The sequence below is a fragment of the Pteropus alecto genome, unplaced genomic scaffold, assembly GCF_000325575.1.
Source record: "Pteropus alecto unplaced genomic scaffold, ASM32557v1 scaffold76, whole genome shotgun sequence".
Classification (NCBI taxonomy): domain Eukaryota; kingdom Metazoa; phylum Chordata; class Mammalia; order Chiroptera; family Pteropodidae; genus Pteropus; species Pteropus alecto.
The window spans coordinates 7,127,112-7,150,437 of record NW_006443138.1 but is presented as its reverse complement, the minus strand read 5'-3'; the positions used below and the strand labels follow the sequence as shown (position 1 = coordinate 7,150,437).

At 32.6% G+C, this 23,326-nt stretch overlaps 1 protein-coding gene across 6 annotated transcripts in view; it reads right to left on the bottom strand.

Moving 5' to 3' along the window:
- Positions 1 to 23,326, bottom strand: part of FRS2 (fibroblast growth factor receptor substrate 2) — an 87,080-nt gene that overhangs the window by 15,987 nt on the left and 47,767 nt on the right. Inside the window, exons 4-7 of one of the 6 annotated variants that reach the window (XM_015598504.2) lie at positions 10,365 to 10,557; positions 9,005 to 9,084; positions 8,337 to 8,395; positions 2,210 to 2,313 (exon numbers count right to left, since the gene is read on the bottom strand). The exons of 2 other annotated variants lie outside the window; for them this stretch is intronic. The gene's annotated coding sequence lies outside the window, so the exon portion shown is untranslated. Of the gene's footprint in view, positions 1 to 2,209; positions 2,314 to 8,336; positions 9,085 to 10,364; positions 10,558 to 23,326 lie in introns of all 6 variants that reach the window. 3 more of the 6 variants (XM_015598505.2, XM_025040964.1, XM_006923728.3) reach the window with 3 other exon arrangements.

Here is a 23,326-nt window from a genome sequence, read left to right as displayed (position 1 = left end):
TGCTACTGTGCTAAGAATTGAAACTGACTGAGATTAATCACAATTTACATTCAAGCCTTCTCCTGGCAGTTATAAGTCTTCAGTAAATCCAAAGTTCCAGAATAATTATACCAGATTCTGCCAGTGCAACTGTTGTCTAGGTAGGGAGACAGAATCCTGATGCCTCCTATTCCATCTTCTCAGAATCCTCTCCAGACCTTTCTGAGGATCAACATATATTCAGTTTTATTGTTTTTAATTACTTTGATTATTAGCACTGCCAAAGTATTGTAAAGTTTTTGCTTGTTTTTATTGTTTTTCAGTGCAAATATCCAGCATGTCAGTTGTACCAGGAACTAAAAGACTTTATATGCCTCATTCAAAAGGAATCTTTCTCCAAGAAAGTACATTCTGAGTTCCAAATAACTGATATACCATAGCACTCTTAGAATGTACACAATTCAATGCCCTGCAGGTGTCCTGACACTCATTTTGGAACACAGATGCAATAGATACTCTCTATGACTTCTTAACTCTCTTCAGTTTCTTCCTACTAATCAAAGGCTTAGAACCAAAAGGTGACTGGAAGATAAAGGGAGGAGGTAGTTATAGCCACTATATGGATCTATAATCTAGTTGTAACATGGATGTTTTACTATAAAACAGGTATTTATAGTAGAATCGGATAACTGTGATTTTATACTCAAGAATACAATGATTTTACCAGGAAAATTATCAAGAAGCTAAAAATTATACAAAATACAATCTATTTATACCCTATTTTTCAATAGCAAACTGATTTTAACACCCTCACTGTAAGCCAGACACAGATTCATTTGGAATCTCTCAATCCATACAACTGCCCTATGAGGTAGGTACTATCATTTCCATGTTCCAAATGAGGAAACCAAGGCTTGAAGAGGTTAGGCAGCTTACCCGAAGTCAATAGCTGATAAGAGGAAGAGCCAAAATTAAATCAAGATCTGACTCCAAAGCCCAAGCTCTTAATAATAATACATGTAAAAAGCTTAAAACAGTCCTTAGTATATAGTAAGCACTTAGTAAATGTTAGCTATGGAAATAATAATGATGATTTATTTATAACAATGTTGGTTAAACTTTGGCAGTTGGTTAAACTTTCTGTGTCTCAATTTCCTCATTTATACGATTAGGACACCTACTTCACAGAGGTATTGTGAAAATAAAATAAATTCTGGCTATAAAGATGTTTAGAAAAATATACAGTGTTTAAAAAGACAAAGTATTATTGTATCACACTACCAGTAAAATCCTGTCTCTTGTATCACAAAGAAGCCTTTTGCATTATAAGTACAGAATCCTAGAACTTAAGCACCATCCTCATAACAAGAGTTACATTAATAAATTTAGTAAAGCTGTCCTAAATTATTCCAATATGATCCTTGCAGACTGACAAGCAGAAAGAACACTGAACTCTATTCATGAGTGTGATTATAAATTTGGTGCTCAGGAAGGTATATTTGCTCTTTTAGTTGACTAGCACTGAGGGTGAATTTGGCCTATACTACAGTAGTTCTGTTCAAATATAGCCAGGACAGAATATCTATAGTTAGAAGCATAGCAATATAACCTTAAATTTTGGCCACAGCTAACTGCCGTGTTTAATTACATTAAAACAATGAAGAGAATGGCATTCAAAAACCTTGTTCTTTGCGTCAATGGTCTGGCTCCATTGTTTTTAAACTACTGGGTAGTTTTTTTTATTGGTACACATTAGTTTTGTTTTTGTTTTTTTTTTAAGATTTTTATTAAAATATACAAAACATACAATATTATATTAGTTTCAGATGAGTTTTCTGTTTATTCTTAACACTGCTAAGGCTTTTTCATTATTTATATTATTCCAAAGAACAAGAGTTTTAAAAAAAAAGTGAAGGAGGGTGATTTCTCAGTATATTCTGCTAGTCATCTAGATTGAAGTTGTCCTGTGAAAGGGACACCTGCAACATAGTTTTCTTGTTAGTTGAAAATTTACAGTACAAATGTATACACAAAATCAAAAAAGTATCCAACTATTTTTAAGTATCTATCCATGAATATGGTTATATCTGCATATTCCCAAATATTTTTCTTCCTTTAGGTTTTTTATTCTACTAAGGGCAATGTTTGTAAACCACTTTGCAATCCATAACCCTCTATCCACACAGCCCCCCTTTTCTTAAGTCTCAAAAAAATCAATTACATTACTTACAAATCTCTTCAAAATCTGGTACTTTATTTTCTGGAAATTCTTTATGTCTAATCTAAATTCTCTGTACTGCAATTTAAACCAGATTCCTCTCATTTCTGTTTTCTCTGTAAGAGACAAGTAAAACCAGGATGATCACGAAAGATTAAGCACATGCTTATGTTTATTTAAACTGCCATCAATTCATTTTCCTATAGATAAATCTAAAATATTAATAAAGTAACATTTCTGTATTTCAGACATAGTTGTTTGAATTAAACTGACAAGTTTACTTAGTAGATAAAAATGATTTGTAAAAGCTATCAATATTAAGGAGAGAATAAAAAATAAATTCATTCTTTTCTCCATCTACACACTGAAGCACTCGACAAGTATTTTCTGAGCACCAACTCTCTTTGCCAAGCACCGAGTTAAATGCTCGAAATAAAGATAACAAACACTTCCCTTAGTCTAAGCTTACTGCTCAGTGAGGCAGACAGAAAAGAATAAGAACACATGGCAGAGTTGCAAACCCATGTGCCAGTACCATCAAACATTTAACTTGGTGTAGAAGAAAAAGGAGAAGTGACAAGAGAAGCTTCCTTAGAGAAGTCAAATCTTGAAAGATGGATGAGAGTTTGCTAGGGCAAAGGCAATCCAGGTCAAGAAGAGTGCATGCAAAAGCACAGAAGTCCAAAAGAGCATGGCTTGTTCCAGAAGCAGCAAGTAGTTCCTTATAGTTGGAATGTAGGGTATGCATGGGAAAACATTAGGAGATAAGTGGGAAGGTAGGCTCAAGTGATTTCATGAAGGGTCAGTTTGCACTACGAAGGGCAATTCACATTTTCCTTTATAATCAGAGACATCACACTAATGACTAACCGAAATACTTTCTTACAGAGGCAAAAAAATCTAGAGTACATACAAGAAGAACTTCTAATTTCTAAGAATACAATTAATGGTATTTAATTGTATGACACCCAAAATCTAGCCTATAAGTCACAGTATCAATTTACAAACACAAATGTTCAACAGCATCCGGACCTGCAATGAGTGTCATTGCAGGATGGATGACCTGAACCTCAGATACTCCTTCCAGATCTAGAAAAAGTCACCTACTTTAACCTCATATTTCATAATGAATTTGATAGTCACTTTCAATCATGCATCTTATGCTTTTAGAAACAAATAAAAGAATCTATATCTATCTATATCTTTATCTATCATATAACAATCTATTAGTCAACAATTGTGTGTACTTAGCAAATACTGAGGAAACTACTAAAACGGCTTGCTAAAAATAAAACAAGAGAAAGCAATAGAAGGTGATTTAAAACACAGCTCCACCTTTAATAATACTGGTCATAATTCAATCCTAGAATCATCTATAATCTTGGAACATACATACAGCCAGAAACACTGGTGATGAAAATTTACACAGTTAAGTTGGAGTGCCCATAATCTCTGCCCTAGGATATAAAAAGACACCTACAGATATGCAAACCCAGCAGATGAGTCACTCTGTCTCAGCTAATTCAATAATGTAATCAGTACCAATGGCAATGATCCCAGCACTTTCCATCACAGGGAAAAATATCAGCAGCCTTGGAAACTCTCAAAGAAACTCTTAATTTAGTGCTTTATGTTGCAATGTAAAAATATGTACAAGGAAATCAAATACTGTCCTCCAGCAACATTAAAGTGATGAACATTCTGTAGACAGAAGCAGCAAGTAGTTCCTTAGTTGGAATGTAGGGTATGCATGGGAAAACATTAGGAGATAAGTGGGAAGGTAGGCTCAAGTGATTTCATGAAGGGAGCTCTCTCCACTAAAAGTTCACAGACTACACCATAAAAAGACAAGTGATTGTAAGATAACAGAAGAAAGTACAAGCATTCTCCTGAAAGTGTTTACTGTTAACTCTGAAAACTGGAATGAATATATGTGATCTTATGGAGATAGCACATTCAATTTTCTGTATTATATATCAGAACCCCATGTTTGATTCTTCAATTCAGTTATTATTTCTATATATTAATCCATATAATTGTGTCAAATTAACAAATGACTGCTCAACTCTCATAATAAATCTCTAGTTTATAAATTTACTATTAGACAACAGTCCACTAGCAAAGACTAAACTCTAGCACAATAAATATTTAGCTTATGAGGTTTCACTGAACTAGAAGACAGTAAGGGGTAAAACCCAAGAATGAATTTTACAGTATTTTCCTTAGTATGGTACACCTAATAATTCTTTAAAGGTGTTTGGCTTCATGGCTTTATTCTTTAAACCAACAAAACACTAAATGCAAGTAACTCTGACTTCACACTTCATGTTCATTCAATATCAAACTATAACAATCAACACAAGAATACAAGACATGCAGAAAAATCTCCAGGCATCTTCACTTTTTATATAATATGCTTAACCTAGAACTAAATAAACATTAAGGATAACAGAAAAGTAAATAAAAGGGTAATTTTCAAAACTGAATATAGAAGTATATAGGTAGAATATTCCATAAATCTGTATTCCTAAACTCAGGTAGTTATCACACTCATTACTAGTCTCATATTAAAAGCTTAAAACTTGACTGTGTGTGTATAAAATGTACATACACAAATGCATAATCTGCACAAAATAAGTAAAGCCAAACACCAAGTAACTCTAAATAACCCTCAAAACAAATTGTTTCACGAATAACTCATCAGTTTCTGCATTTAACTCATTCTAAAATGCTCTTAAAGATACTCGCAAAGGAAAAAAAACATTTACTACTTTTAGAACAATGCATTCAAAATTACTGTTACAATCTAGCATTAAACTTACCTGCTACAAATACACCACTAATAGAAATGTTTGATGTATATGTGTTTTCTAACACCCCCCACCCTTACGAAATGCCAAAAAAAAAAAGGTTAATCAGAAATATTTACATCAGAGTACATCTATCTATTTGATCTACTTTTGAGGCCATTAATAAGCAATGTTTAAAGAATATTTAATGACAAAGAAAGATGGTCATGGTATAAACAGAAAAAAAAAAAGACAAAACTGTTCTTTTAAAATGCAATATGGTATCCTGGATTGGATCCTGGAACAGAGAAAGGACATTAGTGGAAAAACTGATTAAATCCAAATAAAGCCTGTAGTTTTTTAGTTAATAATGTTGTACCAAAGTTAATTTCTTAGTTTCAATAAATGCACCATAATATAAGCACCATAATATAAGATTAATATTAGAGAAAGCTGAGTAAAGGGTTTATGAGAATCTCTGTACCATCTTCCCAACTTTTCTGTGATTCTAAAATTGTTCTGGAAAAATGTTTATTTTAAAAATGACTCTTAGTGACCAACAGCAAATTTGAGAAGATTCTCATTATAAGAAAAATAACCTTCACACATATTTGTTTCTCATCCAATCCTACACAAAATACATAAACACAAGGGGAAAAAAAACTACACTAAAACACACTAAAATGTTAACATTGGTGAACACTTGGTGGCAGGATGAAAAGCATTTTTCTCTTTATATTTTCTATAGAGTGTGAATTGCTTTTATAAGCAACAATAAATTATTAGCTGAAGAACATACAAATCAATACTTTATTAAAGGCTTCTTTAGAAAGAAAAGCTATAAACGTCTAAGCAGAGCCCAAAGGCAGACTACATACAAAACAGGTTAGGGCAGAGTGTGAAAAATACAGTGGCAAGGGAAACTGCCAGGAGAATTTAAGTAGGCAAAACCTAATTAGTAAATGCTGGAAATCTGCCAAAACATAGTACTTAACATCCACTCTCAGGCTAAAGGTGATCGCAGCCAGCAAAGTTATTCTCAGAATTCACATGTCTTAGGGGAATGTCTCAAAAAGTCCCTAATACTAAGAATTTATGGATATACATAGCCTGGGTTTATTCCAAACAAAAATAATGCAGTTGGCCATCTGGTGCAGAATTGCCCACTGACAGCTTCTAGAAACACTCCTTAGAAACACAGTGTTCTCTAACCTTTTCTCCTCCATTACTTCTTTCCTCTCTAATACCTTCCTACAAGTCCTTAGCCCTAGGGCCTAAAAATGCACTCTGCGGCCATTTATCAACACGGGTAGATGATCAGGGTCCAGAGACCATTAGGATTATAGAACCAAATCCTATTTCAGATATCTGACAGTTATCACAAAAGTTGGGGTTTTTCCCCTAACACTTTCAGGGTAAAATATGTTCTAGTAAGTCTATTAAGCCATGAGAGGGGGAAATTAATCAACAACAAATGTTCCCCAATCAAAGTGAAAAGATAAAATACATTTTGTCCCTTAAAGAAAGTGCTAGTGGAGTCAGACAGGCTGTATTTTGATAAAGAATCTCTTCCAAGCTGTAATCAGGATGATTTATGTGTGTTGGGCTGTTTGCCCCTACTAAAACAGGGCTACGTGGCCAGTTCTGGGTTTTATGTTGTTCTTTAAAAATAGTATTTAATTCTTACTTTGTCGGTCATCCTCATTCTCGGCTGATTGTACAGCAGAGAGTAGAATGGTCACTTAATAAACGTGTATGTGTGTTTTTTACTGTTTGTTTGTTTGTTTTTTTAAGTTTACTCTTTTGACTCCTTGTGGACTCTGTAATCAGATGCCTAAGCCTATTAAGATTAGGTGCAAAATAAGGCCCTATATTCAGAGACAAAGGAATACTGTAAAAGTACATAATCTTTACTTCATTAACTTCATAACAGCAATTTTAAGCATCAGAAGCCTTTTTTGCTTATTTTCCAGTTCACAATCATGTTTAAGAAAATAAACACTCAATCAAAAAGTGATCCTCAAGTATGGAGGCTACTACATTGTTATTGTTGTTATTTTGAATACTAATGGAGACAGATACTGTTTATCATCAAAGATGAGACACAATTGATTTTAAAGACACTTTATATACCACTAAGAAAAAAAATTAACCAATTAAACTATGACATGGCACCAATTGCAAAATATACCTAAATTTCAGTGAACATCTCTTAGATCGATGAAATACAGTAGGCAGTCAATGAAAACTAAGAACTCATTACAAATAACACTAATGAAAAGATGTTAAAAATCTTTCCCTTGCTCCTTCCCAGATAGTTACAACCAATTGATAGGACTTTGGAGTGTCTAAGACCCAGTGCTCTTCTGATCCATGATAAATATTTGTCTAGGAAATGATCTTGTAGTGTAGACTGCTGGATATTGTTTTCACCATTCTTCAAAAGGGGAAATGAAGTGAAAAAATTAATCGACATTTTACTGGAAGCCAAATTTAGAATTTTCAGTTTCCTTGTCTATTGCTTTAACAAAGACAATATGTACTGTTCCCCTAAAGATTTCATGGTTTGTTTTCCTTCAGACTTATCTTGATTTTAAACTCACTATATCAATCATCTATGGTGAAGGTAATTCTGAAGATCTATATTCAAAAGTACAGCTAGGGTCACTGAGGTTAGTCACTCTGAGCACAACTTATGATAAACTATAATTTGAAAGCAACAGTGAAAATATTTTCTTTCTTTCTTCTTTAAAGAAAAATGTGGGGAAAAAAATCTCTACAGAAAACAGCCAGAATTTCTAAGATGATATTTTACTCTGTCCCACTTTCAAATTGTTTCTTTACCAGTACTGGCTGGAATGCTATCTACTTTAAATCCGCTAAAAAAAAAAAAAATCTGTGAACTTAATTCAACAGTTGGCTACAAAGAATATTGGTCTCAAAGTTATGTACATAAAATATTCTTATCAAAGCCTTAACAGTTTTCATTTTCCACATGCAAATTCTAAATCTGAATTCAACGAAACTATTAACCCTGCTAAATAGAAGGTAGAATGTGGCTAAGGCAAGGTTTTAATTCTCATATAATTGATAAATGGCCTATAACAGCTCTGCTATCTAAATGCATTTTAAAACAGCATATTTGAATCTAAAATAAAAGGCTTTGTTTTTAGCATTCTAAATTCCTCCAGTAGAAGGCAATATCAATTTCTGATAATACCAGCAAGGCAGCATGGTACATAAAAATATAATGGGCTTCACTGCAAGGCTAGAGAGATCTGAGCTCTTATCTAACCTCTCTTAATTTGTTTCCTCATAGGTGCATTAAAAACACCACCACCACTACCTACCTCATTATGGTTGTTAGGTTTGGAGGCTGTTGCAGTAATAAAATGGGGGGTGGTGGTGCCTGAATTCGGGTAGCAAACAATGAAGATGGAGAAAAGAGGAGGATTAGAGCAATATTTAGAAGTTAGCATCAATAACACCTCATATTAATTAGTCTGGGAAGGAAAGCAGGAGTCAAGAAACAAACCCCTATTTTCCATTTAGGTGACAATACATTTATTGAGCTTGGGAACATAAGAAGGACACAAGGTTTAGAGAAGCATATAAGCTCAGTTTTAAATGTACTGTGGTGGCTGTAAGATATCCATGTGGAAATGGTCAACAGGCAAACAGAAATATAGGTATGGAGGTGGGGGAAAGATCTGAGTTGGAGACATAGATATGACAGTCATAGGCTTATGGATGCAAGGCAAAGGACAAAAAGTGACTGCCCAGTGAGAAGAAATAAGACCCACGGAAACTCAGAAACACCAACATTTAAGGGAACGGCAGAAGAGAAACTCACAAAGGAAATAAATAGGCACTGTCCAAGAAACAGGAAGAAAATCCCCAAGAGTGTGGTCTCACAGAGGCTTCGGGAAGAGAGTAACTCAAGGTGAGATGAATAAGAACACTATCAGTAAGGCATAACTGCAGAAACAATGGAAAGTTAGTTTGGAGAAAATAATACTTAGCAGTAAGGAAGAGTGGGGCAGAGATAATCAGCTGTCTTCAAATCTCTCTGTTTTATAGAATAGACTTGTCATGCTCCTGAAACAGAAGTTGGAACAAACCATATAAGTCTATGAGAATCAAACAGATTTACATCTATGTAACAAAAAGTCGAGTTCACTCTCAAATGTTGAGCTCCCATCACTAGCAATGTTCTGTAAATTCTACTAGTAGTTAAGAAGCTGGATGAGATGACTTAAGCTTTCTTTCAATTGAAGTAAATTTCAAGAACCAAATTAAATCTGAAACACTTTATGTTAAAAAAGAACAAAGAATAAGACAATAAAAAAGCTTTTAAATACTTAAAATATAAAGTAATGATTCTATGAAGTTTTAAAAATTAGAATCAATTAATTCTAAGTAAAATACATAAAGATAAAGGTATTTTTATAAACTTGTGAGTCTAAAGTAAAACACTTAACATGATATAAAAACTTTTATGGTTGATGTTAGCTATAATGCATACTTCTGTTTAATGTCATTGAAACCCACCCAACTGAATTTTTATAACTTTTTACTACTAAAAATTTATGTTCTTTCTTTTCTTTGTTTTGAAGTTCAGGAACATCAGTTTGTTTGCTTATTTAATGTTTATTTTTGTTTTATGAAAGTTTATAAAAATTATTTGCAGTGCTGGATATTTCCCATTTGACCCTCCAGAACCACCCTGTTCTGTGCCCTAGAAGCCTAACTTGCAAGGAGCACTGGCAGACCAGGTTGGCTGGGGCTCCATTCCCTGCTGAAGTTTCTCTACTACTGTCTTCTATCAGGGAACTCCTCTCCTATACCTATAGCTCTTGCTGGTTCAGGTGATCATTCCCTTCCCCTGTCCCTTTTAGACAGAAGTGGCAACAGCTTCCTGCTGTTGCTAGCTAGCTTGGTCATCACTGGTTGCTGGTTTCCTTTAACCTGCCTACCACTCTGCAAATAATCCTTTCATTAAATTCTTTTCTATTAACACTGTTTTAGACAGTGTTGTTTTCTGCCAGAATCCTGACTGATAAGGTTGTTACAGATGTTTTCAATATAGTAATATATTACACTATAACCAATAGACAAAATACCTCATGAGAAAAGAGCCATGATCACCAGCTTTTACATTTCTTAGTCAAACTAACTAAATTTCTCTCTAAGAATAGGAAATAAAAATTATCAACTTAAAATGGTTAAAAGGAAGGAATTATATGTAAATTTTACTAAGGTTAATATCCCCAAATCTTACAATCATCCTTGACACCTCATTCTCATATCCCATATCCAATCTATCAATCCTTTCTGACCTATCTTCAAAATATATTCCAAATTCAACAGCTGCTTACCATCTCTACCACTACTTCTCAAGTTTAAGGTACCATCATTTCTTGTCTGAATCTTTGCAATAGTCTTTATTATTGATTGAAGGCTTCTGCCTCTGCTCTTGTCCAGCTCCAGTCTTTTCTCAATAGAGTAACCAGAGTAGTTCCATTGAAAAGTGCTACTGAATATATTTTTTATTGGTAAAAATCATGACTCCTATAAACAGTAAAATGAACATATGTCAAAGATATTATTTAACTCATTAACTGTTGAGGGAATCATTACAATGTTACAATTGGTTCAAAGGAAAGTTCCAAGAACCGCAAAGAGAATGAGGAATTCTGAAATGAATTTACAAATAGATGTAAAATGGTTCTTATTCAGGGCAATAATCAACTAGACCCAATTAATGTGCACTACTATTAATCCGCTAGACATGATTAATGTGCACTACTATGGAAAAGACTCATGTGCATTTTCACCAGTTCTTTAAAAATTACAAAACTGTAAAACAACTCAAAGAAAATAAAACAATGGATGAGCAAGACAAGACACTCATTCATCATTTTTTGCCGATTTAGAAGTCTTTCACAATTTTTCTGACAAAATCTTGCACGGATCTCTTCTTCTCCTGAAAGTAAAAACTGAAGACTTTGCAATGACCTGGCCTATAAGGCCCTAAGTATTTTGGTATTGTCTCCTACTCTGCCAGCTCAACAACTGATCTCATGTACTTTACAACTCTCCCCACTCCACACCGTCCTCCCTGCTGTTTCTAACATACTAAGCATGTTCTTATCTCAGTGCCTGTGTAACTGTTGTTCCCTCTACCTGGAACACTCTTCTACCAGATACCCACAGAGCTTGCACCCTCAACTGCTCAGGTGTTTGCTCACAAATCAATTTCTTAGAAGACTGTTTATGTTGGATTTCTGATCCTAATCCTCTCCCTAAGTTCTTTCAATTTAACCTTAAAAGGTGCCTAATATTAACTAGTATTTTCTTTGAATATCATTTGAATTACCTGCAATTCCAACACCAACATATTTGATCTAATTATTTGGTACTTCTTTGCTCTAGTTATTTGATAGTTATTTCAGCTAAAACAGGAATATGATTATGTAAGTGGAAAGCACAAGTGTGAAACGTCATAGGCTAAAATAATGGTTTAGCTATTATACCATTAGTTTCTTCAAATATTTTCTTTCTTTATACTAATTTACTAAAAAATGTTTAAAATTTTAAGGAATTAAAAAACTCATCTTTCTCTTCTTTCATCTAAAAATAAACCAAAGGTAAATCTAACAAAGTTAAGGCTTTAAATTTCACTTAAGATTGTGTTTGCTAGTGTACACATATTCATTTTTTAATTAAAATTCTACAAATTACTGTTTATTTTATCAATACTATGTATGTCTGTTAGTAAGGAAAAATATCCAGAACACACTACAATCTCCTACCACAAGAAAATATCTGGGTTGGAGGCAATAAATGCTCTTTTCCTAATATATGGCTTTGGAAACACTTGCTTTAGTAATGAAAATAAAACCAATCATTCAAGTGTCTAAGACAAAATTATTTTGAAAAATAGAGAATTACTTATCTGAAATCAATATCTCTCTTTAAATTATTAAAAATGTGTTAAGATTATATCAAAGAATAAGAAAGAACTTTTAAGTAACAAATTATGTTCAAAGGTATAGTCAATAATTTTTTTTTTTACAAGAATTCTGGTTGCTCTGAATTCATTAAAAATTTTAAATGACAGTAAAGAACTTAAGATTATAATAAACACAGCTTGTTTTGTAAGTAGACCTTCAGCTGGCAGCAAATGCAGCATAATAAATGTTGGGCCTGTTTTGCAAGAACCAGTTATGCAATACCCTCAAGCAAATTACTCTATTACCAAATTTTTTAAAAACTGGGTTGCTCCAAGAGTAATACATATTAAAAATTAAAATGAGGAAAAAATATGTTAAAAGTCATGAAGAACATGATTTCTGGGTTTAAAAAAATACTTGGGATACTCAGTATCTTTTTAAAATAAACTTTATTCTTTAGAACAATTTCAGATTTAGAGAAAAACTGAGAAGATAACACAGACTTTCCATATACCCCATAAGCAGTTACCATATACCTACTATTAACATCTTACATTAGTATGGTACATTTGTTATCATTAATAAACTAATATAGATACATTCTTATTAAGTCCATACTTTATTCAAATTTCCTTAATTTTTACATAATGTCCTTATTCTTTGTTCTAGAATCCTATCCAGGACACCACATTACATTTAATCATCATATCTCCTTAGGTTCCTCTTGGCTATACAGTATCTCAGATTGTTCCTTGTTTTTGATGACCCTGGAAGTTTTGGGGAATACTGGTCAAGTATTTTGTAGAATGTCTCTCTACTGGAATTTGTCTAATGGTTTTTCATGATTAGTCTGGGGTTATGTTATGGGTTTTGGGGAAGAAGAGCACAGAGATAAAGTGCCATCTTTATCACATCATATCGCTTTAAGCACATTATCAATATGACTGTTGATGTTAATCCATATCACCTGGCTGAGGTAATTTTTGTCAGGTTTCTCTACTAAAGTTACTCCTAATCTTCCTTCATTAGTGTACTATTTGAAAGAAAGTCATTATAGATAGCCCACACTTGAGTGGGAGGTTATGCTCCATCTTGTTGAAGACAGAGTATCAACATAAATTATTTGCAGTTCTTCACAGGAGACTTGTCTCTTCTCCATTTATTTACTTAATCAGTATGGAGCCATGGGTGTTTTATACTTTGGGTTATAATCCAATATTACTTAATACTTATTTTCTTGCTCAAATTATTCCAACTTTGGCCATTGGGAGCTCTTTCAGTTGGCGCCTATGTCCCCTTGACACATTCCCATCATTGTGGGTTTTTTAAGCATTTTCATACTTCTTGGCACTACAAGATGTTCCAGGCTAAACATATATTCCTTGCCTCAGTCCTTGAATCAGCCATTTCTCCAAGGAGTCTTGGTTCCTTTTATTGGAACATTGTATCAGAGATCAAGATCTGGGATCTACCTGTGCTCTTGCAGCTGGATGTCATTGCTTCTGGGAGGGTCTCAGTTTTTAACTAAATTTGATGTTATTTTGTGAGGAATTTGCATACAAAATATAGAAATAAATTCCTACAGACACTAGACTAGGCCTGTTGAGTTTTAAAATCAATTAATCCAACTGGAGATATATTTATCACTTTTTATAGATGTGTTTTGAACATACTTAATCTAAAAATATAAAGACAATCACTTTTTTAAAATATAAGACTGGAACACACTCTCTTTTCTTTTGAAAAAGGAAGAGGGACAAATGAATAACGTCAGGAATTAAAAAAAGAAACATTGTTGTTTCTGTAGATTAGCAAGCAGTTCACCAACTTTTTGTCTCAAGTCCCCTTTACATTTTTAAAAATTATTTGAGAATTTTTCGAAGAGCTTTTGTTTAACTGGGTTCTATCTATTGGTATTTACCAAATCAGAAGTTAAATCTGAGAAACGTTTAAAATTTTTATTAATTTATTTGAAAGAATAATAAGCCTTTCACACATTAACATAAAAAACCTATTTTCCAAAAAACTTTGTGAGAAAAGCGACATTATTTTACATTTTTGCAAATATCTTTAATGTTTGGCTTTATAGACAATGGATTCTTATGACTGATTCTGCAATATGTTGTTTTGGTTAAAGTATATAAGCATATGATATGAAGAAAACCTAGCCTCACACAGATTTATAGTTGGAAAAGACAATATTTTAGTAATCATTTCAAATAACTGTCGATATTTTTGATACTATACCTAAACTTGATCAATGGTAGTTTCTTGAAAGTTGGTTACAATGTGAATTCTAAAACCATACACACGCTATTACAAAAAAAAAAAAAAAATCCATTGGTTTATCTTGTACTTTGTGTGATTTTGTAACATCATATATTGGTCAACTGGTAAATACTGGTTCACTAAATTGTGTAAATGTTCCAAATTGGCAATTTGGAATATAATATCAAGAAAAAAAATTATTCTTTAATATCATTACCCATCTCACCAGAAAAGCCTATCTGGGAAGCTGTCAAGCTCACAATGTTAGATAGAAGTTTTCCAAAATTGTAAATTTCATTTTGAAACTTGATTTTTTAAAAAAATTATTGGCTACAAATACAGATGTTTATATCAGAGTGATAGATTCACTTAATTCCTTTTTGAGAAAAACAAATGTTAAATACATAAGTTTAAAAAACCAAAATTTGCCTCTCCTGTTCTTTCAAGTTAAAAAAGAGATGGAAGCAGCTAATTCAACTCACAACTCAACTGAACAGGTCTTTTCTCTGAAGACAACTGTTTGTACATCAGTATACAGCAGAAGTGCTTTATAAATCCTTCCCATTTGTCACTCACAATATAAAAAAGACATATATTCAAAGTCAAATTCTAATAAAATTAATTTTTATTGCTTCATCAAGGACATTCTTAAATGAAACTAGATAATTAAAAAAAATAACTATGAATGCAGGGCAATGAAGAACATAATAGTTCAGTCTGGTGCCATCACCTTAATTTGTGCTAAGGTGTTAGCAGTTTTACCCACCATTGCTTTTGCAGCATCACTGCAAATGTCAACAGTGAAAAAGACAAACAACTCTGTATTATGAAATTAGTTTTGAGCTCCAAGACCACCTGGTCTCAGGGACCCACACAGGTCAACAAAACATATTTTAAAAACTGCTCAAAATTAGACATTCCAAAGATATTACAACAGTATCATACCAGAAGATTAGCGATTTTAGGTAAAACAAATTCCTAGAAAAAAATATCAAGCCTGACTCAAGAAGAAACAAAAATATGAATAGTTTTATAATCTTAACATATTCAATCAGGAATCAAAAAATCTTCCCATAAAGAAATTCTAGGCCCAGATGGCTTCACAGATGAATCTGTCAAACACGCAAGAAAGAAATAATTTTGCCCAATGTATTCTGGAGAACAGTTAAAGAAGATACCCTCTCTGACTCATTCTGAGGCTAGTATAACCTTGATATCAAAACATCAATAGGACAGCACAGCATAATAAAATTATAGGCTAATGTTCTTAATAAATATAGGTGCAAAATAATTAAAATATCAGCAAGCTGAGTCCAGTAACATACAAGGCTTCAAAGGCTGGTTTAACGTTAGAAAAAGTAAAGTAATTCTCCACATTAATAAACAAAAGAAAAAAATCATATCATTTTTAATAGATTCAGAGAAGAGATATCTTTTCAGAACTTTCTCTCAATAGGTAAAGAAAGCTATAAGGCTGTTTGGGGAGATTCAAGCAGACTAAAAGGACTAGTACCTGCATTCAAGGAAAAATCAAGCTGCAGTACCCAAAGAAAGAAGCCTCTGCATCACAAAGGTGCTACTACTATCACTTTTTCCAAAAGAAAAAAAATTAGGGTCAAGAATCCTAATCAAGTTTTTCTTTTATGTTTCATATTAAATGCAGTAATGCTTGGTGTTGCCCTCATATATCTGTTCTGACAGTCTAGTAACAAAATTTTATAATAATTTATAAGACGAAGATGGCCTACAATCTTGGCCTCCAACTTACTACTAATCATCTGCATTAAAGGAAAGATGAATCGAACAACCAAGCGTTCTTTTACTATTATTCAGAATACTTGGGTATGATTACTTTCTTCCCTGTCTCGTTGGTACCCACACAAGGGCTCCCTACCTAAAGGAAGCACTGTTTCCACTGGCACAGATACTAAGTTCAGTGAAACCCATCTTATCCAATTCAAAACAGCCCTGAAAGTTAGTTGGTTAAATCAGGAAATTGTACATCAGAGACTTTTTCTTTTTAAATGGGTGCCTGCTGATTGGAATTTTATGCCATATTTCTTACATAAATCTCACCTAAAATGTATGTTTATTTAACATGGATAAAGGATTTCCATTTCTGGCAACATGGTACGTTAGATGCCCAGATAGGCTCTATTGCCTAAATCTAAAATATTGAATAAATTCTTTTAAACATGTTTTTAAACTTCTTAATTTGACACAAATGTACAAAGCAGCTCTGGAAGATGGTTCTTGACCTTAAGGTAACCTCATAATGCTGCTTTGAAAACTACAGTGTGCTGGAGATAAGCTATATATTCTGAGACTCCTCAATATGAGGAATGTAATATGGCTGAAAATTGAAAAGGCTACACCTGCAAAGCATATCTAAATGAGTAGTAAACCTATGTAGCAGGTGACAGCAAGCAAACTTGCCTGCTTGACCTTGGTGCCGGCAGAAAGAAAAAAATTCCCCTGTGAGAATTTATAACTATAAGCCAGCTCTTAAACGAGTTTGTGGAGAAGGAAAAAGATGGGGGAAAAAAAAGGTGAGAAACACGGAAAATCGATTAAGAAGGTCTAATATAGGTCTAATTAGAGTTCCTGCTTCCAAGACAACCAAGAAAAGAAAAGGAACAATGGTCGTGCCAGAAAGAACTACAGCCCCGTACAGCCAATTCACTGCACTAACTGCATCCAATGTGTGCCCAAGAACAGGCCATTCAGAAGTTCCTCAGCGGAAACATACTAGAAGCCTCAGAAACATTCCCAAAGCAAGTGTCTTCAATGACTATGTGGTTCCCAAACTGTATGTGGAACAACATTACCGTGTGAGTTGTACCATTCACAACAAGGAAGTCAAAAATCATTCTCATGAAGAACAGAAGGACCAAATACCCCCACACTTATTTAGACCTGCAGATAATGCCCCATGACTTTTGCCAAAGCCCATATTAAGGAGCTGAGTCTTTAAAGACTGAAGAAAAACTGTCCTTGTAAGAAAAAAAATGTTAATAAAGAAAATAAAATAATAGACATTACTCAGAGAGATAATGGTCAAGAATTTAACATAATTATTCAAAGACAGACTCAGATCCAGAAATCTGAAAGAATCCCGAGTAGAATTACGAATAATAAAATAATGAAATGAAAAAAAGGAACACCTTGATATATTATATAAAATGTAAAACACCAAAGGGAGGGGGAAAAAAGCTTGAAAACAGTCAAATAAAAGATAGATTATTTACAAAGGAAGGGCGATTTTAATTCTCAGCAGCAGCAATGACAGTCAAAAATCTGGAATCATGTCTTCAAGAGATAACTTAGAATTCTATACACAGAGAAATCATCTTTCAAGAATGGGGATGAACTCCAGGTATCTTCAGATAAAAATCTGTCTTTTTCACCAAGACTTTCACTAAAGGAAATTCTAAAGGATGTACTTCAGGTAGAAAAAATTATCTCATAAGGAAGGTCTCAGATGCAAAAAAGGGATAATCAGTCAAGAAAACAGTAAATAAATTTAAACAAGTATTGACTATCTAAAATAATTTGTATAAAAATCTATATGTATGCAGGAAAGAAATATGCTAAATTAACAGACAATACTGTTACAGGTTGGGAGGACAATCAGAGTATTTTGTTATTCAAAGGTGGATTAAAGATACTGACTGAGTCTTTTCCTTTTAAAAAATAACACGTTAAAATAACTAGAGTAACCACTGAAAGAATATGAATATATCAATTTATAAACAGGTGTGCACACGTACAAGGTGTTGGGGGTAGGGATAAAATGAGGAAAAAAGTGTCTACATGAAGGCTTCACACACAATTCAATAAAAAAGACTGAAAGAAAGGGAGACGGGGGAGTAAAACAAACAGAACATATATGAAGATAGAAATAAACCAAAATTTATTAGTAATCGAAAGTGACTAAAATTCTTCAGTTAAAAAAGAAAGATTGTCATTCAGAACAAAAACACAACTCAACTATACCATTTACAAGACACAAACCAAAACATAAAACCAATGAAATCTAAAGAATGGAAAATACTATTAACCAAAAGAAAATTAGAATAGCTGTATTAATCCAAGAAAACAGCCAACAACAAAAAGCCATAAGGCTAAAAATTTTAATTTTAGAAGCCTTTTCACAATGATAAAAATTTCAATTCAACAGAAGAATAAAACAATTCTAATTTTATAAGTAGTTAACAAAGACCCAAAATAAATAAAATAAAATTTATCACCTCTACAAGAAGAAACTGAAGAAGAAACTGACAAGTCTACCATCAGGTGAGAGACTTTAATATGTCTTTCCCATCAGAAAAACAGAAGTTTTTAAAAAAAAAAAAAAAAAAACCCCAAATCCAAAACAAAATCTAAACAAACATGAAATATCTGAATAGAACAATTAACAAGCTCATGGAATATATGTAGCACTGTACTAAACAGGAGAATTCACATTCTTTCCAAATGCACATGCAGTGTGTGAAAACTAGCCATAGGCTAGGTCTTAAAGGTAATCTTTATAAGTTACTGTATTATGGTCTCTGACCATAATAAAATCAAATAACAAAATATTTAATAAAAGTTGTATATTTGAAATTAAGTGTACACTTTGAAATAATTCATGGGACAAATAATTATTTTTAAAATGAACAAAACCAAGAATATTATACATCAAAATTTATGGGGAGGCAGCCAAGATGGCACTTAGAGGCAAACTTAAAGACTAGAATCCAAATTTAAAAGTTGTTTTTTAAAAAACAGCATTAAAAAAAACCCTAAAATTCTAAAAAAGTAGAAATAATAAATAGCAAAACTTAAAAGTACAAAAAATATTCACAAAAGAGATGATCAAGAGAGTCAATAGTTCATTCTTTCAAAGAGTAATTAAAGTCATAAGACTCTTGAAAAACTAATCAAGAAAAAGGAAAACAAATGAAAATGAAAACATCATTATAGATTTTGTAGGGGTTAAATGGATAGAGGATATGATGTAAATTTCATGCCAATATAAAATTTTAGTGACATTTTGAAAAAAATTTATAAAATACAAATCTATTAAAATAATTAAGAAAGAGCACTCACACTTTCCAGTTTCAAAATTTATTAAAAAGTTGACTAACATCAAGCATCAAATCGCCAAGCGTGGTACTGACATAAGTAGAGACATACAGATCCAATGGAAGAAAAATGAGAATATAGAAATAAACCTATACACTTAGAGTCAAAGGATTTTCAATAAGGATGCCTAGAAAACTCAATGTGGAAAAAAAAACAGTCTTTTCAACAAATGGTGTTGGAACATCTAGATTTCCAATTGCAAAATAATGAAGTGGGACCTCTACCTTATACTAAATGCAAAAATTATCTCAAAATGGATCAAGACCTAAATGTAAGAGCTAAAACCATAAAACTTCATTATCTTGAATTAGGCAAAAGTTTCTTTGATATGATACCAAAATCACAAGCAATAAAAGAATAAAATATCTAAGCTGAACTTCATCAAAATAAGAAAAACTTGTGCTTCAAAGGACACTATCAAAAAAGTAAAATGACAATCCAAATGGGAGAAAATGTTCAAAACCATGTATCTGAAAAGAGTCTAGTATCCAAAATACATAAAGAACTCTTACAACTCAACAACAGACAAATGACCCAATTTTTAAATGGACAGAGATGTGATTATACATTTCTCCAATGAAGATACACAAATGACAAACACATGAAAAGATGATCAACATCAATAGTCATTACAGAAATGCAAATCAAAACCACAGATTCTACTTCACACCCACTAAAACGGCTATAATAAAAAAGACAACAGCGAGTGTTGACAAGGATGTGGAGAAATTGGAACCTTCACATACTATTCATGGCAATGTAAAATGGTGCAACTCCTTTGGAAAAATTTTGCAGATCCTAAAAAGGTTAAATTTAAATACAGCATTACCCTATGACCCCAGCAATTCCATCCCTTGGTATATACGCCAGAGAAATGGAAACATATGTAAATGGAGGTTCACAGAAGCATTATTCATAACAGCCAAAAATGGAAACAGTCCAAACGTGCAACAACTGATTAATGCATAAACAAAATGTGGTAACATCTACACAATGGAATATATTCTATCATAAAAAGGAATGAAGTATTGATACTAGCTACAATATGAACAAACTTTGAAAACATTACACTAAGTGAAAGATGCCATACAAAACAGGCCACATATTATATGATTTTATTTGTAGGAAATGCCAAGAATAGGCAAATCTAGAAATAGAAAGTAGACTGACTGGTTGTCAGAGGATAGGGGAAGGGGAATGCAGAGTGACTGCTCATCAGTACAGGGTTTCTTCTTGGTTGATGACAATTTCTAGAATCAGTGGTGATGGTTTTACAACTTTGAAATATTCTCTTAAAAAACACTGAATTTTATAGTTTAAAGGGGTGAATTTTGTGGTATGTGAACTACATATTAATTTTTAAAAGATAAATCAAATGACCACTTAAAAATAAAAAAAAGGAGAATCTAACTAGATTAATGATCATTAAAGAAAGTGAAAAGCAGCTGTTTAAAATCTTTTGACTAAAAAATTATCAAGCCCAGATAGTCTTACAGGTAAGTGCTACCAAACAGTCAAGGAACAACAAATAATTATAGCCTTAAAAAAATTCTTCTAGAGAATAATAAAAAAAGAAAAACACTTTTTAATTCCCATCAAAATCCAAACAGGAAACAAGAGTGTCAAAACCATTCAATGGGGCAAAAGACAGTCTTTTCAACAAATGGTGCTGGGAAAACCAAATATCCACATACAAAAGAATGAACTTGGACCCATACTTCACACCTGTACAAAAATTAATTCAAAATGAATTAAAGACCTAAACAGAGACCTAAGACTATAAAACTCTTAGAAGAACACACAGGAGAAAAGCTACCTAACATTGGTTTTGGCAATGATTTCTTGGATATGACACCAAAATCACAGGCAACAAAACTAAAACAGATAAAAAGGACTACATCAACATTAAAAATTTCTGTGCATCAAAGTAAACAATTAACAGAGTGAAAGGGTAACCTATGGAATGCAAGAAAATATTTGCAAATCATATATCTTACAAGGGGTTAATAGCTGGAATATAGAAAGAACTCCTACAACAACTCAGCAACAATAAAAAAAAATTAAAAACTAATAAACCTGACTTTAAAATGAGCAAATGACTTGAACAGACATATCTCAAAAAAATACACACACACACACACACACACACACACAGCCAACAAGCACATAAAATATTTAACATCACTAGTCATTAGGCAAATGGAAAGCAAAACTACAATGAGATACTACCTCACATCCATTAGGATAGCTAATACCAAAAGCAAAAACAAAACAAAACAAAACAAAAACAGAAAACAAGTGTTAAGTGAGAATGTGGACAAATGGATTGGAACCCGAGTATGTTGATGGTGGGAATGTAAGTGGGGCAACCACTGAGGAAAACAATATGGAAGTTCCTCAAAAAATAAATAATAGAATTACAATATGATCCAGCAATACCACTTCTGAATCCATAACCAAAAGAATTTAAAGCAAGGTCTCTCAAAGAGACCCTGTTCAATTATGTTCATAGCAGCTTTATTCACAATATCCCAAAGGTGAAAGTAACATAAGTGTCCACTGACCAATAAATGAACAGGTAACAAAATGTTTATACATACAATGGTAAGTTATTCAGCCTTAAAAAAGAAATTTTGACACATGCTACAACGTGAATAAATTTTGAAGAGATTGTGCTAAGTGAAATAAGCCAGGCACACACACAAAAAAAAACAAAAACCAAATACTGTATGTTCTCACTTATACGAGATACTAAAGTAATCAAAGAGTAATAAAACTCATAAAAACAAAGTAGAATGGTGGTTGCCAGGGGCTGCAGGGAGGGAGAATAGGAGTTGTTTAATGGGTACAGAGTTTCAGTCTTGCAAGATGAAAAAGTTCTGGAAATTGGTTGCACAACAATGTGAAAAAATTAACACTACCTAACTGTACTCTTAAAAATGTGTGAGATGATAAGTTTTATGTTAGGTGTATTTTACTACAATCTAAAATTTTTCAATCATTTATAAAGATTTTTTTTTAAAGCCAACCAACCAGGACGCTATGAGAAAAAAATTACAAGCCAATCTGATTCATGGACACTGATGTAAAAATCCTAAACAAAATGTAAGTAAACCAAATTCAATAATTTACAAAAAAGATAATCCATCATGACTAAACTGAGTTTATTCCAGGAATGCTTTCTTACCCTAATTTGAAAATCAATGTAACTGATCACATTAACAGATCGAGAAAAAATTTTGATCACCACTAAAGTTACACGAAAGCCTTTTTTGATAGAACTCAACATATATTCATGATTTAAAACAAACAAAATAAAACTCTTAGCAAGGTAAGATTAGAATAAAACTTCTTTAACTTGATGAAGGTCACCTAAAAAAAATCTACAAGTATCATTTTAAATGGCAAAATTTAACAGCATTTCCTTTGATGTTGTGAACAGACAAGAAATAAAACTTTGAGTATCTAAACGTATCTAAGATAGTACAGTAATGGTTCAGGGGTAAAAAAAACAGACCAATGGTACAGAAGAGAGATTACAGAAATAAAACTACCCATATATGAAAATTTGATTTGTGACACAGAGATTTTCCTATCACAGAGGATTATTTATTCATTTCAATAAATAATGTTGGGATAACCAATTATCCATATGGGAAGAGTGAATTCATATTCTCTCTCTCACACAAAAATCAATTACTGGGAGATTTAAGAATTAAATGTGAAAAGCAAAACCATAAAGCTTTTAGTTGATAGTGAATGCCCATCAGAAGTTGTTAAGGTATACATGTGCCAAATAACCAACTGAATTCAAAGATAAAATTATTCTAATCTTTTAATTTCCCTCCATATTTTATAAATTAAACAGCAATCATGCTAAGCAAGTGTAGACTATATGATTAAGAAAAAATGATACTAATGTAATACACAGCTGCCAATGTTAAAACTACTTCACATCTTAAATATATTACACATTTATGCCTTCG